The sequence below is a fragment of the Polyodon spathula genome, chromosome 19 (assembly GCF_017654505.1).
Source record: "Polyodon spathula isolate WHYD16114869_AA chromosome 19, ASM1765450v1, whole genome shotgun sequence".
Lineage (NCBI taxonomy): Eukaryota > Metazoa > Chordata > Actinopteri > Acipenseriformes > Polyodontidae > Polyodon > Polyodon spathula.
The window spans coordinates 7,191,716-7,209,635 of record NC_054552.1 but is presented as its reverse complement, the minus strand read 5'-3'; the positions used below and the strand labels follow the sequence as shown (position 1 = coordinate 7,209,635).

The 17,920-nt window shown below is 35.3% G+C and overlaps 1 long non-coding RNA gene across 3 annotated transcripts in view; it reads left to right on the top strand.

The window, feature by feature from the left end:
* LOC121295067 overlaps positions 1-17,920 on the top strand; it is a 131,724-nt gene that overhangs the window by 6,184 nt on the left and 107,620 nt on the right. For all 3 annotated transcript variants that reach the window (XR_005946846.1, XR_005946848.1, XR_005946847.1), the window contains exon 2: positions 2,025-2,086. This is a non-coding gene — a long non-coding RNA (uncharacterized LOC121295067). The remainder of the gene's footprint in view (positions 1-2,024; positions 2,087-17,920) is intronic.

The window sequence follows — 17,920 nt, the reverse complement described above, 5'->3', positions numbered from 1 at the left end:
TGAAGGAGAGAGAGCAGCATTAAAAATGCAGGGCATATTCCAAAAACATTACTGCACGGATTATGAGCAAGTCTATGGAAACATTTTTCTGTAAATTAATGGAATTCTATATAAAGTCACCAAATTTATTTTTAGTTATGCAAGAGGCTATACTGTTTGTTCAGAGTCGACTTCTGAAAATCATAAACTGTTTTAACTATTGAAGACCTTAGAGAAGACGACAAAATAAATACAATTAATGATTCATAAAAAGATCAACAAAGTATAGATCATCCAAGAAAAACACGATAGAATAAGAGCAAAGGTTTTTTGTTTCTTTAGTTTTTTTTTTTTGGGGGGGGGGGGGGGGGGGGGGGGGGGGGTTGGCAGGAAATTAATTATGAGAAACAGTTCTCAAGTTAGTAGCGCCACCATGGTACATATTTAATGAAATTTATAACAATTGTTCTACAATCAGATTTAAGTGCTTGTTTAAAATGCAAATATGTTCTTTTCTTTGACATGCTGCAATTAAATAGAACAATGCACTATTTCTCAATCCCGTATTATATAGTCCTCATTAAGAGCTTTGAAAACTGAACAATGATTGACCACCTGGTCTTGTTACTGTAGTTCAATTTATTAAACTCCCTTTCTCTATAGAAAATCAATGTGTAATTGTATGGGTTGGACAGGGTCAGGCATGTTTTTCTCTGAAAAGATATAATTAGATCGACCTGTATGCTTTTTTTTATTTTTTAATGACGACATGAGTTTTAATAGATCAGTTCAGTTAAACCTTAAAGGCTCCTGAATCTGTGTTTTTAAAAATAATTTGATTATTATATATATCTAATATATTATATATATATATATACTATATATCTATACATGATCGATATACAATAACTACTGTGAAATTGGCTGGGCTTAAACTTATATCTGATCTGCTGTGTATGGGACTGCAGAAGACACTGCTCTGTTAACCGTTTGAACCAAATGACATTCCACTCTTACTGTTTTTCCAAGTCCTCTCCTGTTGTGTAATAATAACATTATACAAACCAGGCTTATGGAAAATACAAGCGCTGTACAAAGGCATGTCAAATTACAATAATGATAAAACAATAATGATGTTTATTGCCACCATTACAAAATAAATAAATGAATACTTTTTAAAAAAAATAATGCATATTGGGCATTTATAAGAGATTTTTTAAATGTTTTATTTTATAGTTTTGTTACTGAATTATGAAAACATTTAGTTTTTTTCTTTTCTTCTGCTGTTGCTTAAGAGAGTCACCACCAAACTGTGACTGCCAAATAATGCCCTCTCCTACCTTGTGTTTCTGCTTGGCAGTGGGGTCACTGTGAGCTCTTTGTACTTTCATACAGAGAATGTGGGTCAGGTTTTAACTTTGGGCCAAGTTTTAGCATGTCCCTTGCTCTTGGTTTGAGCCCTATGAAGCAGCTTCATCGGAACATTAATGCTATACACTGTGGACTTGTTTTAAAGTGATTTATTTTTAATAATGATTTATACACACTTTTTCTAACATAAAAACAGAACAGTTTCTCAGAAGAATACCAGTATGAGAAATTAAACGTCTCCTCCCCAGAGTCAACTTATAATTATTATTTTGTGTCTCAATTTAACTTAATCAGAACACACTCACTGTGCAGATTTATATCCAGTGATCTGAGACGGTAGATGAGAAATTTATTTCATTCTGTTGCACAGATAAATTAATTGGATTCAAATTTTGATCATCAGTTTCTTTGTGCGTCCAACCTTACATTTTTTTTTCACCTCATCTCACTTTGCACATAACTGAATTCTTAATGTTTCCACAGTTCCCAAGAAGGTGTTGATCCTAAGCGTTGACTCATTTAACATAATCACTGTCTTCTAATGAAACAGTTAATATTAGACTGACAACCATCATTTTGCTGAGGGCGTCCAATAGCTGTTACTTCGAGGTGGTGAATGTGTAATTACCAGGCCTGATAGACCTTGTTCATTTTTCGCCACCTTTTTTGTGCAGATGATGCAGTGCCGCAAGATGTCAACAATCAGAATGAAAATGAAAGCAGTGTGAAGACCCAGGTGAGTAATTACCCAGGGTTCAAGACCTGCCATGACTCTTGGAGTGGCAGGGTTGACAGGGTGCCGATTGTTTTTTGGTTTCTGGCGTGAACCACGCTGACGTGTTGTGAACGGATCAAGTCAGCGATATTCATTAAGATACATGCTATTACTGGCTGCTTTTCTTTAAAAAGGGAAAAATGTGATTGATTTTTACTTCACGTGTTCATGCTGTTTTCAAGCTCTTTATTGATACCCAGAAACCTTAATTTAATTATGTATGGGTGTTTGTACTGATAGGTACCATTAAAAAAACATTACGTGTCATGACCGGTGGGAGGGTGCCAGTCCATTCTATGCTTAACATCTGAAGTCTTTCCCCAGACCAATGCAAGATTATGGAACACACAGTGGTGGTACAGTACAAACTGACCAACTTGGACATCATCAGTGGTATATTATTGCAGTTATCCATGGTCATGATATGGGTATTCAGGATCAGGGCACAAACTTTTCCAGATAAACCAGAATGCTGGTACCTGGACCAGGCCATTTCTAGGCTTATATGCAATTAGGCTTAATAAATCTGGCATTGTGGCCAGATCATGGATTGAATAATTTAAGCGTCATGTGAGCACAGGGTCAGTTAATAAACTGTCAAGGCTATGTGTATTTTTTGGTTTTAAACTTCTTGAGTGTGAGAAGGTTCCAAATTTAGCTGGCACCTATCAGTGGGGTGATGATGCCCAGATAATTTCATTTTTTTTTCCCCTAATGAACTTCTCATACAAAGTTATCTGTGCTATGTGTAATTCTGAGTGGGTCTTTCCTTAAAGTTGAGGAGTGGATATGCTAGGAATGTCATGGCTCCTTTTTCCACATTTACACATATTTATATTATTTCTTTAATCCGAATATAAAGGCATATGGAGTGAAGCAAGTAAACATGTGTTTCTTAAGTGTTCTGTAAATGCTTTATTGATACTGACAAGAATCTTTGCTTATGCAGTTGCATTTTCAGGTAACATCTATAATTACAGTACAGTATAGTGATATGCAATCTATAATTTCAACACACAGGTGGATTGCCATTATTACATTAACCAATATAATTTATTAATCATTTTCATAGCTGCTGTCCCATGATTCTGTACATGAATTAAATATCCCTGGGATTTTAGTTTTTAATCCTGTTAAATCAAATAAAAGGAAATTCAGTTTCAAACGAACAAGTAAGCATGGGTGCTTTTAATAAAACTGTAGTAACAGTTAATTGAATGAAGGTATCTCTAAAGTAATGACCTATGTGATACATGTTCTCTCATACTAATCTGATGTATGATTGTATCCAGGGAATCACATTATAGAAAACGCTTCATTTTATCCACATAATGTATACAGCAGGATATTGCACCTGCATGTACACAACCACCGCCAGCATCCACAATCTTCTCTCTTAACAAGATAGCAAGCCATTGGTGTCAATCAGTCCAACATAATGAACAAACGGTACATCTCATTACCAATTTTTTTTCTACCTGACTTGAAATTATTCGAGGGGGGGATATTGGAATTATCTCCTGGTTAACATCACAAAAGACAATTAGGCCTTGTTACTGTATATCATGTAAGGGAGTGTCACTAATATGGCTGTAATAATTTAGTTATGTGACTCTTGTTTCCATAAAGATCAAACACATTGAGATATTCGGGGTGATGAATAAATATTATTTAATTTGTTAGGTGGTGTTAGCTTTATGTTTCAATTGTGCTGTATAATTACATTAATTTAATTAAGTGTGACTGACTTTTAATTAGAAGTGGAATAGAGTAATATGTAAAACTTCTTTACAAATGTTAAAAGAATAATGTAATATTACATTATTAATGGAATTAAATCATTTTTACATTTTTATTTTGGTTCTAGGGCATGAAAGTGAGCTAAGAAGCCTAATTAAAGTCAAATATCTTACACAAGGGTGCCTATTATTCCTATATCACTGATTACTGACCACAAATGTGAAATTCTCACACCCATAGGTTTTCATGCAGGTAGGTATATAACACACTTAACTTATTATTCATCTTTGATCAGAATTAGAAAAAACTGAAATGCCAAAGCTTTCTTTCTTTCCATTGTGTACTGGAACTGGGCTTTCGGCTGTCGTCTTGAGGTCTGCATTTGTCCCCATGACAACTCCACATTATGTCAGTAATACAAGCCTAAGCACGCTTTAATATGAAGCATGTATTAGAACACATCGTATAACTGGTAGCAGTGCAGTAACATACAGCAACCTAACCTGCAAATGAAGGCTGAGAACTTCTGATTGGTATGAAAGAGTGCCAGAGGAAATGCAAATACAATCTGTGCAGGAGTGCAAAGAAAAAGAAATAATTTTGCACAGCCAGGCTATACTAACACCTGCAGACCTATGAACTCATGGCAGAAGTGTGGTGACAAGATTGTGCCTGACATGACTTGGATCCTCTGTGAATTACAGGTCTGCTAATAAGATGCAAATTCATTTTCTCTTGTCCCTATATAATATTCCAAGCAGTAACACATTAGAAATGTGGTGGATTTTTAAAAGGGATGATTTAATGGGAGTTTAGTCTATGCTTGCTAGCCTTTAATATCTGAAAAGAATGTCATGCTGAAATGACTTTATTGACAGCAGTCAGGTGAGTGGGCCCTGTGCTTTAATAACTGAATACATTGTTCGGTCTAATGTTCTAGTTTGGACCTTGAGCCATATACCTCCTGTAGTGAAGTTTTGGAAAAATATATCATTCAGTGATTATGTATTTGATGTAGTGCCTCCTTTTTTCTTTAACCTCCTTGAAACAGGGCGAGGAGCCCTGTATATGTATTTGTTTATTTTTTAGAATGGGGAATCCCTCCGCCCCTGTGCAGTTTATTATTTTGTATTTGTTTTATTATTATTATTATTATTATTATTATTATTATTATTATTATTATTATTGTTTATTCCATTTACATATATGACAGTGCAGCCGTGTGTTTTGTTTGTTATTGTTTTGTTACTGGCAGAGGCAAGATTAGGCAGCTCCTCCTCTTTCAGTGTGTAAATAAAAACCTTGTGCAGAAGGTGGCCATCTCCCGAATTAATTAAGTGATTAATTTGGTCTGCAGCTCTCTGCACTCGGGGTGGGTGTTTGGAGGAGTAAACGAGAGGGAGCAAGGAGAAAACAAAAAGAAAAAAAACAAACAGGATGAGTGAAAGCGATCTGCCCAGTCTGAACTGTGTGTTTGGTATTTTGTGTTCGTGATTTTGTTTTTGTGGACTGTTTTATTTTGCTTTGTGAGCAGTGTTTTTTGTTGAAATATTTTATTTATTTCTGTGTTTAAAATAAACAGCGCCTCAGCATCTTTTTGCCCTGCAGTACTGCTTTGGTTTTTCTTCCTGCATTCTGGCCTGACGTCACCACTCAGCTGCCCTGTCACACTCCTAATAAAAGACCCCTTTGTATTGCAGAATTCCCCACAGACGTTCAGTTTTCACCTGCCATATCTTTTTAACAGTAATGTACAGGAGCAGAACAGGTAAATGTAACTATCCTGGAACTCTTTATGGAAAGTTCCTGCTAATGTTTTGGAAAATATTGCTGAGGACAGACTAAAACTCAATCTCTCTCTCTCTCTCTCCCTCTCTCTCTCTCTCCAAAAAATATATATTTTGACTTTTTTTATTGCCTAAAGATTTTCACCTCCTATAAAGTAAGTCTGAACAGCCTTAAGTTTAGACGTTAGTGTGAGGACTATACAGGAGTTATTTTAGTGGTCTTTCAGTATATTTATATTCAGCCCCAAATAGAATTCAATGTGTCATCCCTAAGCATTTTCCTTGGAGAATTGCTGCTTTCACTATAATTTCCATAGACATTTTGTGTGCAAATGCAGTAATAGACACATTTATAACATCAAAAGGATTCAATTTTCTTTTCAATCATACAACAGTATGAATAGCTTTTTCCATTGAATTTAACAATGAGAGACCATTACCACAGTCTATAGGATGGATTTGCCTTCACTTGCTTTTATGAAAGTATGTCAAACAATTTACCATGTCTCACATTTGTTATACCCTAACTGCTCTGTCACACAGGGTTGTTTCTAATTTGTGTCAGCAAAATGTCAGTATTATGCATATACTGTTTAATGGAGACTGTTATTTGAAGTTTATTTAATACATTATCCATTTTAACAGAACCTATTTTTTTTTGTAAACTTATGATGGTGGAGATTTTTATTTTATTTTATTTTTTAAATGACAAATATGCAGATTAATTACAGCTTACAAATATATTTTAAAAGAATGGTTTGCATAAGAAGTAGGCATTGCAACAAACGAAGTATTTGGTTCTAAAAGCTGTAGTAGTAGTTCATATTTTTTCATTTGTTCCAAACGTTTCCTGAAGCTACAGCATAGTGCAACCACATACTTCTCTTGAAAAATGTTATCGATAGCTAAGTATTTTTTTTTTACCTCTCAGCCCATCCACACTCTCTTTTCCATATTTTCTCAATTTTCTGCATGCTCGTATGCAGTTTTGTTGAAATTGTAGGTTGAAGTTTTGTTTTATGATTTAAAAACAGGGCTCTAACAAAACAGTGGATGTCTTTCTTTGTTGATATTACATCACATGTACAGCACCACTCATTAAATATTCATTGCATATTCACAGTTTCAACTAGAACTAACTAACCAATGAGCACTGGCAATGATTTTTACAGGTAGTATAAAGCACTATAAGCACAGATTAATATATATTATATATATATAATAATGTCAGCAGTTAAGCATAGATTATATATAATATATATATATATATATATATATATATATATATATATATATATATATATATATATATATATCTGTGTGGGCTACAGTTTATTTTGACCCATCAATTATCAAAAACTGCGAGAGTATAGCTCTAGTTTATAAAATATTGTTGTTCAGTATATTGTAGCGTGCACGGGGGTAGACAGGGCATCAGGGCTGGTAGGTGACGTATTCACACACAAAACTGTGTGTGTGTGCTCTTTTGTACAGCGGTATCGGCGCTATGCTTTAGTGCGAGAGGTCCCTGGATTGCGCCCGCCCTCTGCCTGTGTGTTGATTGCCACGCCCTGTGTGATGTTCCTGCCTGCGTTAACCTATTTCACTACAATGTTAATACTACTCAGAATAGAATGTAATGCATACATGATAATAACAAGTGTTGAATTCACAATAGTACTGTAATAATCTTTGAAAAGATGCCACCTACCGGGTGAAAAAGAAAAGAAAAGCCCAGGCACGTGGCTAAAGGAAATGTAGCTCTTTATTATTAGGCAGCAATTCCCAGCCTTACACAGTCTGACCAGAGCCTCTGGGGAAGGCCCTGCCTCTTCAAAGCAATGTTCCTAACAAGAAACAGTAATGCAAGGAGGGAGTGTAGGCTTCCACAGCAGCAGACTGACAGAGCAAAGCCCCACGACACAGAGTGCCATGTTTATACTCACTGCTGTCTTCTTTCGTTACGTAGAAAATGAAACTTGCCAGATGTGTGTCAAGCTCAGACATTGGTATTTCTTTTGGATTTATGTTCTCTCTGATCTCTGAAAGATTTTACCAGAGCCAAGTCAAATTTGTTTTTCTTTGCTGTGTTTACTTTTTCTTGTTGACTAATAAAAGTTTTTTGATCGATGTTGTTGGTGTTGAAAACCGGGCATCTTGAGTTTGTGAGACAAATGGTTTTTACTTAAGCTAATCTTGATTGACAGAGAAAGTTGTATTGTACAGGTAATTGATGTGGATTGACAGTGCCCTGGGACATGCATTTTCATGAATTAAGATCTTTCTATTTCTGTTGATTTCTAAAGATATGTAATTGTTCCAATGACTGTGTAAGCATAAAATATACCATAGCATACAATATTGTAGTCTGCTGGGTCTACCACGAGCCGATCTAAATGCAAATTCCATTTCTCACTTGTTCCCATTAATGTGTTAACAGTGTGATCAAATATTTGTTTTTAGAATTGTATCCAACAAATAACCATATCGACCTTACATTTTAGATTCACCATCACCAGATCCAGTGTTTGATGGAAAGTAACATAATTCTGAGGGCTGACAAAATAAAACAAATATAATTTTTCTGCTATTCATAAACGTCTGGGCAACATCAAGGTTAACTTTGATATTGGACTTGTGTTTCATAACTGCCCTTGGTGGCTTGGAGGCTAATCTACTGGGCTTGGGTTTGACTCCAATTTAGATCACACATGAGTTTGGGGTCTCACTTTTGGTGGACAAATTGCCACTGCTTGTGTTTTTCCTGTTCTGTACAGTATATCATGAGTTGATCAATACCTGTTCCAAGTCTTGTACTTAGGAAAACTTAACTTCAACAGAGCAGCATTTTAAATTCGGTTGGATTTCAATCAGAGAAAAAGAAACCAATATGCTTATTAATTAGTTATCAGTATCAGGTATTCATCATGCCAGAAAATGGCTACATGTGCAATAAGAGTGCATATGAAATCATCAGAACATTTTGGTCCAAGGGGCGTTTGACCATCTGCCATGAGCTAAATTAAGAAACAGCTGTACATACTCTTTCAACATTTCACATGCCAGTGTCAGACAGCAAGGGAAGGGATTGAAATAATCTAGACATTATTATGACAAACCTGCTACATATTTTAAAGAAGCTTTCACAATATACCTTTTGTCTGTGCAAAACACGAGGGGGTGTAGCTGTAGCTACCCTAGTGGGTATCAAACCAAATCCACTCTACGGTAAAGCCATTGCTTTTAAGTAAAATATTGGACCGTTAGCTTTATTTCTGTTTCATGGTAAATATTGAGCTTCTAAGGTAGTTATTTAAAGTGAGACTAGGCGGTGTGAAGGAAAGCCATGTTGCTGTTATTGTAGTGCAGGAAGACTATTGTGCTTACAACCTTGTCACGCTGTATAAATAAGTTGCCTCTGTGCATATCTATCTAAATTTTAACACTCTGTCATAAGATATAGAGTTCCAAAGCAGTAGTTAAGTTTCATTCTAGTACTACTTTGTACATATGTATGTAAATGTTTCTGTGAATTTTGGATTAGACAAAAAAATGAATGAACTTGCTTTGAGCATCCCATTAGCAAAAACTAACCACAAGAAGTACATTTAGATGTGACCATGCATACAGCTATGGCCAAACATTTTGTATCACCCTATAGATTTAATAAATGTTGTCAAATGAAACCTGTTGAATAATGTTACATTAACATATTAATTTACATACCTCTTTGTAGTTAACAAATAACTGACAAAAATAAAAAAAATTGACATTTCAAAATCTAACATGAAATGCTGTGCTACTATAATGGCTTCCGGTAGACATTTGCAGTATCATTTTTTGCTTTATTTGATTACATGAGGTTAAATAAAATATGTAAATTATGTTCATATATATATATATATATATATATATATATATATATATATATATATATATATATATATATAGTGAAGGTACTACTCCAGTTGTTGCTTCAAAAATACAACAATTTGTTCCTCTTCTAGAAGACACCTTTATCATCATAGAATATAAGTGTAGACTTCATATCTATTTTGCTAAAACCCCAGAGACTAGGTTCTCTGTTGCCACAGAATCAGTTCTGCTGTATGTAAAATGTGAACAGCATTGTACCTGATAACATTTTCATTTTTAAATACAGTTCAATGGCAGGTAGTAGCCTTTGGAGTAGATAATTGTAGCCTGGGTCAACTACATATCTAGGAATAAAGGATTATTGGCTGGCAGAATTAACGCGTTCAAATTGTATAAAAATGCATTACAAAGTCCTTTCTTTTTCATTTAAATCACAGCTCTGTCTCCTTTTGTCACCCAGGCTCTGTTCATTGTCATCTCTGCTCTAAGTTTGGTTGGGTTTTTTTTATAAAGAGCAGACAAAAACTGACATTAATGCAGTTGTGTCTTTGCTTGTTTCCCAACATAGTCTCTGCTGTGTAATGTTAAAATGAAATACATTCCATGCGAGACTGTCACCCATTAAACTTTTACAGCATACCTTTTCTGAAAGTGTTGTGCTCTTTGTACTTCACAGTGCAAGTGCCGTACCATATTAATGCTCCTGAATTTGTGCTAAGAAGGTTGTAGGTTAAAGTCCAAGAGGCTGTAAGGACATTGGATCAGCCTGCTCGCAGTTAACGCAGAGTCCACTAAAGAGTGCATAGGAGTGCTGTAAAAAAAAAAAGTGTGTCTTTGCAACAATTCGAAATTGAAATTATTTTACGCATATTTCAAAGGGCTATCCTACACTCAGCTCAAACAAGACACACTGATAACACAGCACCTGGCATGTCTGCTATTTTGAAGTTCTAAAAACGAGTTCTTAAATTGTATTGCCAACAGGAAACCTTTCCTCAATGCTTTGTTTAAAATTGTCTGGATTAATCCAAAACGGTGTTGGCGTACATAATTGCCAAGTGGTATAACTGTGTAGTTCATTCTTCAGTGAGTTTAAAGAGGAGGCTATGCTTTCTGTATATAAAAAAAGGTCCAACACATTTTGGCAACGAATTATTGCAGGAACATTGTTTCCATGTGCTGTTCAGTTATGTGGGGCTTCAGTGACTCATGTGGCATTACATACTGCAGAGCATTACCGTGTCCAAAAACCACTTTTTGTGATTAGGATCATGTGCGTATTGGAGGAGAAACCGCACTTGCCGTTGAATATTAAAAAAGAAACAAGACTGAAAATAGAAACAGAGGAGATTAAGAATTGGGTACCCAAAGCACTAGGATCAGATCCATCGACATTCTTTTTTAACAAGTTTAAAATTACAAGACACTTTGACTGACATGTGCATGCTAACGCTCCCTATAATTTCTGGTGGTGGCATTGTATATTGTTCAGCATTGTAAATACACCCCAAACCACACCATATGAGATCACCTCTAGTGGGTTTGGCAGTTTAATTATAACTCAGAGTTAAAAGAGTATACCAAGTTTGGGATTGAAATTACTATTCTGCCAGACAGCTGCACCCTTCTAGATATACTTATCATGACACTAGTGAAAATGACAATATCCAGACTCCAGCTGAAAATATTTATGACTGTAGGGTTACTTTATTTTTCTGCTGTGAGTGAACAGCTCAGAATTGGTGCATTCTTTTATTTGCTTGTAAAATAAATGTATAATTCTTGGCTTTCAAAGTTCAAAGAATAAAGATTTCAAACAGTAATTTCCTTTTGCTATAAATGTTAATGCTGGACAAAGAATTAAACAGCATGTTTCTGGAAGCTATATTTGCAACTGCGTCTTTTGGACTTGTGATTCATGAAACAGTGGGGCCCCAATGGGGACTGGTAAAATACCTGGCAGCATGCAGGGTGGGCTGTACAGAATTTTAACAGACGTTCTATGTGATTGCCCCTAAATGCCAGTTTATCACTATAAGTACTCCCCATGTGCAGGTGTATTTTGCACTTGATTATTTTTTTTTCACCCAAGAAGAAAGATGCAGTTTTTCAGATGTCAGGAGAATGGTGCCTTGGACGGTGTGAGTCATTGACACAAAGATCCCCATCGCAATTCTTTTAGGGCTGTCCTGATTTAACTTCTCACCTGTGGAAAAAAACGCCTTAAGCAACCCCTTTCTTCTTTCGCTTTAAGTTAAACTAAGCATGATGGTTCGAATAATGAAAGCAATTCTGGGCTCTAGAGTACTCTGCAGGATCTGTGCATATCAAACCCTTGACATGATATACACGGACAGGAGGACTATTAAATATCCATCACATCCCTCCACATCAGTCTTAATGCAGTCAGAAACACATGACTACATCAGCTAATCCCTTTCGATCCGAAGTGATTAAGTAAGTCTTTAATTTTCAAGACAAATAAAAAATGCAAGATCATTTTATCATAAATGTAAATGACCTGTCTTTCCATATGACATTCTTTGGGGTTGAGGTTGCTAATATAGAGCTCTGAATGATTCAGAGAACGTTTGTTTTGAGAGTGTTTATTTTAATTTTAATGAAATTTGTATATGTGTCATTGTTCCTTTCTTTTTTTATATGCACTTGTTCAATTACTGCTGTAGAGCAAATTCATGTACTGTATCAACTTGATCAAGATCATTTAATTATGTCATTGTTACTGTTATGACTGGAGTTGTTTAGAAGAATGGATTTACAGCAGATTGATTGAGGCACATTTGTAATAGTCAGGATGTAATAAAGCCCATTCGTTTTTTTGTTTTTGTTTTTGTTTTTGTTTTTTTTAATATGTAGGCAGTGACCTTAGTTTTGATGAGAGCTTTCAGCTATTTCATCTTCAAATAAAAAGAATGTCTGCAGGCAATTACAGGGGTGTGTTAATTAGATATTCACTTTGATCTTTTTAAGTCATTGAATCTATGATCCATTTTCTTTTTTCTACTGAAAACTGATATTTACAGTGTAGGCTGAGATATTTACTTAGCTGCTGCATTTTCTCTACAGTATGTTTGTTTCCCTCTTTGTATTTTTAAAGTGGTTTAGAAAGCTTCAGCATGAATTACAATTTCCTATGCTACCAGTTCCTAATTGGCTTATGGAGAATCATTTTATTATACTGTACATGCTAAATTGTTGACTGCAGCCTTACAGAATAAGAGCTAATGAAGATGTGGTATATTTTATATACCTTTATCTATTGGTCTTGCACCAAAAATGTTTTCGCTGCCACCTCTACTTATTTCATAATGACATTCACAATTCCCTTTGGGATTTGTGTCTTTAACTGGTCTTCCATTGTTCATTCTTGTGTAACTCTGATTTCCCTTCAAGTTGTGACAAGATGCCACCGCTGTATGTAATGTTGTTTATAGTTGCCTCCCACAGTTAACAAAAAAGCAAGTCACATGTATAAATTGCATGTGAATATAAATGCTTCTGATTCTGCAATTCAAACAGTTTGAAAATCGATGGCATCTCCAGCTGCGGTGGTTTTGATAAGTAATCAATGCATTCCTAATGCAGATAGCTTAAATGTGTGTCCTTTACATTCAGAAACCTTCCTGTGGTCTCCGTGGTTCTCCAGCATTTGTGCTTTGCTTACATCCTCTGGTCTGACATACTTAACAGCCACTCTCTAAGGCCCTACCCAAAAACAGATTTCCCTAAGCAAAGCCTCAAACATGCTGCTGCGGTTTCTACTGTATTAACTGGTCACAGCTGTGTAAGGTTTATTTTAAGCTGAAAACTTTTTTTAACCATTCTTTCTTTTCTTTTTTAAAATGCATTTTATAGTGTCCAGCTAGTTATTTAGCTCCCATTTCCTCCCTAATTTTAATGTCACATCACCACTGTAGCCTAAATATTGCCTAGTAGGAGGACTGTAGATCAATGCCCATCCTCTGTTCTCTCTGTATACTCTTTTCACCTGGCAGACTTAATCAACTGGAGGTCCCACTGGAGTCTCTGCTTGGCCTCATCTATTGTCTGACCAGTAGGGGTCGCTGTGGCTCAGTCATGCAAAGCAAGCCTGCGGGACCTCAAAGACCAAAGCAATGCTTGATCCCAGTGGGCCCTCAACTGAGATCAGCAATCTACAGGCCACATGAATGAATCTGCCTTTGCTAAGTGAGCCACATGGGATTCTTGTGAAGATTTACCATTCTGATGTTATAGTTTTAACAGCTGAACTGGTACTGATTATATTTAGTAATTGTTAAGGATAAGAAATTAAGTTATACTGCATTCTGTTCACCAATAGAAGCATTAACATCTTTAAAAAAAAACAAAAAAAAACTTGAATGCCAGATTCTGGCTTTGAGTTATTATCCATTCCCATCCCTCACAAATGTTGGATGATAGTAGCACAGAAACTCAGCTGCCAGTTTATTGCATAGATTAGCATGGTAATGCAGGTAAAGTTATTAATCTAATGTCTGAATGCACTAGCCTGTGTGACACCAGCATGTCGCGCTAAGTAAATCACTCAAGTACTTATGCTAAGTAGGAGTGACACTCATGAAACATTGACATCAAACTTCATTTAGCTGAAGAGGGCTGTGATTCACAAATGCGTTCTTTGTTTCTTTTGCTATTGGATATACAGTATAATGGGCTTGTAAATATAGCACTTAATCAATAATAAGATAATAACATGGAGTGGAATGTCAATGAAAGGTATTGTGTTGCATGAAGAAAAAACATTTGTTATTAATAATAGTAATAACAATAATAATAATAAAATGAATAGGCGCTTAATTTAACAGCACACATATTTGTGGAATATTCTCTTCTTTGCTGTACCCAGACCAATGTGTTTGGACATTCATACTTTATTCTTCCAAACTTTAGGGTTATGTTTCGTTTTACCACATCAAGCATGATGAGACACACTTGCTCTTTTTCTACCTCGTATTTATGTAGAAATAAACTGATTTCTTTCGATTTTGTGTTGAAGTAAACGATGCAGAACTCACTGAGCTGACTCTGTCTGGCAGCATTTCAATAATATTCTACGGGGTTAGGAATGTATTAATCACTTCTGAAAAGAGAATACTGTATCACTTAAACTGTACACTGCCCAAATACCTCTGTCCTTAAAGTAGATAGCAGTGTGTCACGATCAGAGGATATGAAACTGGCAAAAGAATTACACATGGGCAGCAGGATAGACTCTTGTAACAATGCTTCTCTGAGAGATATGTCGTTTTTCCAGTATTTCTTTTTAACACCTTTCATACTTTGCTTTTTATGTTACTCAAGATTTGACATTTCTAAATAGACTATGTTTCTTTGTAACCTTTTTAACATTTTTAACTCCTTAGGAACATTATATAATGATTAGGAAGAAAACAGCTTTCTTAAAACAAAAATGTTGTTAAATGTAGCCATTTTGCAAAGAAGACGAACAACGGCTGCAATGCCTTTACTAGAATGATGATGTTTAAGGAAGGAAATAACAATAATAATACAAACTTCCTGTGTACATTAGCTAAAAGTTAACCAGTTCCTGAGTTAACAAATTAAAGTTACTTGTAAGTATCACAATTGGGCCCATCAGTCACTACAATAAGCTTGACTGGCCCTCGCAATCTGATATGATCTGCAGGGCCTGACGTGCACTGAGAGCAGACAATTAGCATGACAAGAGCGAGTCAGGAGAGAGATAGAGATAAATCGGAATTCATTCTAGGAGCAGTCACACTCAATGACATATTCACTGACTGCTTCAACAGCTCATTTGATAACGTTCTTTTTGCGCTATTCATTTTTCTGAAAGATGAAAGTTGGCTGAAGATCTCATCTGCTCACTGAGGCAGGGCAGAGAATTTGATATTAACACAAAATAAAAAAGGAGGGGGAAGTACTTCCTGATTAATTAACAGTTTCTTGGCCTGACACAGGAGGCGAAACTTCCCTCCTTTTCCCGGGCTCCTTCAATTAGACATGCGTCATAATTAAACTGCATGTCACAGGGCCTGCAGTGCCTGACAGAGCTGTGTGAAGGGAACGTGGGGTGGGATGGTTCCTGTAATATTAATGTTTCTTTATTTCTTTATTTATTTTTTTGCTGCTATCCAAAATGATACATATTTCTGATTACTACCTCATGGATCATATATGAGCTATTTTTGATAGTCCAGTATGGTTGTTTGTGTACCTTAACAGTTGTGTTATTTTTTTTGGGGGGGGGGGTTGTGTTTGTATCTAACTGGAGATGCCAGTTTTCAGTGGTTAATGAAAGATTGCAGTTTAATTAAAATATCATGCATTATTTATTTCAAGACATGAATACACTGATGGAAGCACTAAGAAAATGTTTGTCTACCCATATGCTTTACCTTAATAAGACATCAATGATATTTGCTGTATTTATTTCATACATTAATTTATATTTTTTACACCGTTTTCTTAATAAAAGTTCACTGAATTGGTCCCTAACTACAGAGGGTGTTCAGATATATCCACAACATTTAATGCATAACTGCTTCCAAGCTGTAGCAGAGCCGTTAAGGCGTCTAGGATAGTCTCACATTTTTTTCTTGCTCCAATGTTTCTACTCATTATTATTTGCATGAACGGTTCCTGTAGTGCAAATTGTGTAGGTTTTGAAGCAACACTGAACAAAAATTTACTAAAATGCTAATTTTGTTTTTACTTAAAGTGGTGAGCAAAATGCCATTACTTCCTGAATCATTAAGTGCTTTAAATCAATATTTATATCTTTAATTATTTTGTACATTTTATTTGAATATATTAGTGAAGCCTAATAGAGCTATTAGGGCTATTAGTGATTAACACAGCTGATTCAGGGATAGGTTGCAATTAAGATTGGAAATCATCTCATTCCTTTAGTCTGCTATTAAGATTAACATAATTTGTGCAATTGTCGAGTTCTTTAAATACACTGTAAACTGAATTACGTACATGAGATAAAAAAAAAAAGTTTATTTTTGATCACATGGAGCATACACGCCCTTTTGAGTATGCAAATGCAATCATATACGCTTTCTTGGCTGATTTGCCTAATAATGGCCCCAGAGAATTTTCCTCTGATCAGAAATAAGATATACCTCTATATGTGAAATAAATACTGCTGCAGTACGTGGTAAGGTAGGTCAAATCTGTACATTGGCAATCTTGCAGAATTATCTTTAATAATAGGCATTTATTCATTTATTTATATTTATCAGCACTTTGTGAGTTTTGGTAGGTGTTTTTTAAAACAGATGAAACCCTAGGATCTAAGTAGTCTCACTAGAGAGATGGCAGAAATTACATATATGGTAAAAAGATAGTAACAGTATAGTGAGTTAAAACATCACTCCAATTTATTGTTAGCTTGAATTCTACCAGAGTTTTTCCCTTTCAGCTTTACTTCTGTCCCTCTTGGTGGGCTTGGCATACAGTAAAACCACTATATGCTGTAATTGACTTGGGCATTTGGACCAGCATACAGTGAATGCTGTTGTAATTTCTACTGTCACAAGGCAATGAATGTTCCATGTTATTTTGCTTGTTGCCTATGTGTAGGGAGCAATTTACATGGAGACATTAATGTAACTGTCATGTTCCATCTAAAAGCACTGATGCAGAACTGCTTAGAGACAGCAGTACTGCAGTATTGATGCTCATGGCAGAAGAGATTGAGATACAATAGAAAGTTAATGGAATTAAGTAAAGAATTCCCCAATTTACAACAGCAAAACACCAGCGTTTAAATAAGCATTGGGTCGCAAATAAATGGCAAAATAAAACATGTAAAAACTATCTAAAAATTCAGTTTGTTTCTCGTCAAGCTTCTATATTGAGAAAGATAAGTGAGTGTTTGGAAAGAGTTTCAACCTCATTGCAAATGCTGGATCAGCCTTTAATGTGCCATTCCTGAGCTTGCTGCATTTATATAGAATATACTGACACTGATTAAGCATTAAAAAAGATGCACATACAGTACTCCTTTTGTTTGACTAGTAGTTCAACCGTATTGTGTTTTGTTTGATGTGATATGATTTTTTTATATATTGTTATCAATATATTAAATCTTAGTGGGTACTTTTTTTTTTTTTAAATCAGTTAAAAAAAAAAGCATAGTTCTGGCAAATGTTTATTTTAATATAAGAAGGGCTTTTATTGTATCATTCTCGAAGTATGCCTATTTTTAGCTTCCAAAAATTCATGAGTTATCTTTGTTGTAGTCCCTGCAGGCATGTTTTTCTTTCATGCAGCTGAATTGTATAGGGGCTCCGTAGCAAATATGCATTAAGGTACAAGAAACTTGTACTGCGGATGCGGCCCATCTGGTCTTTAAAAA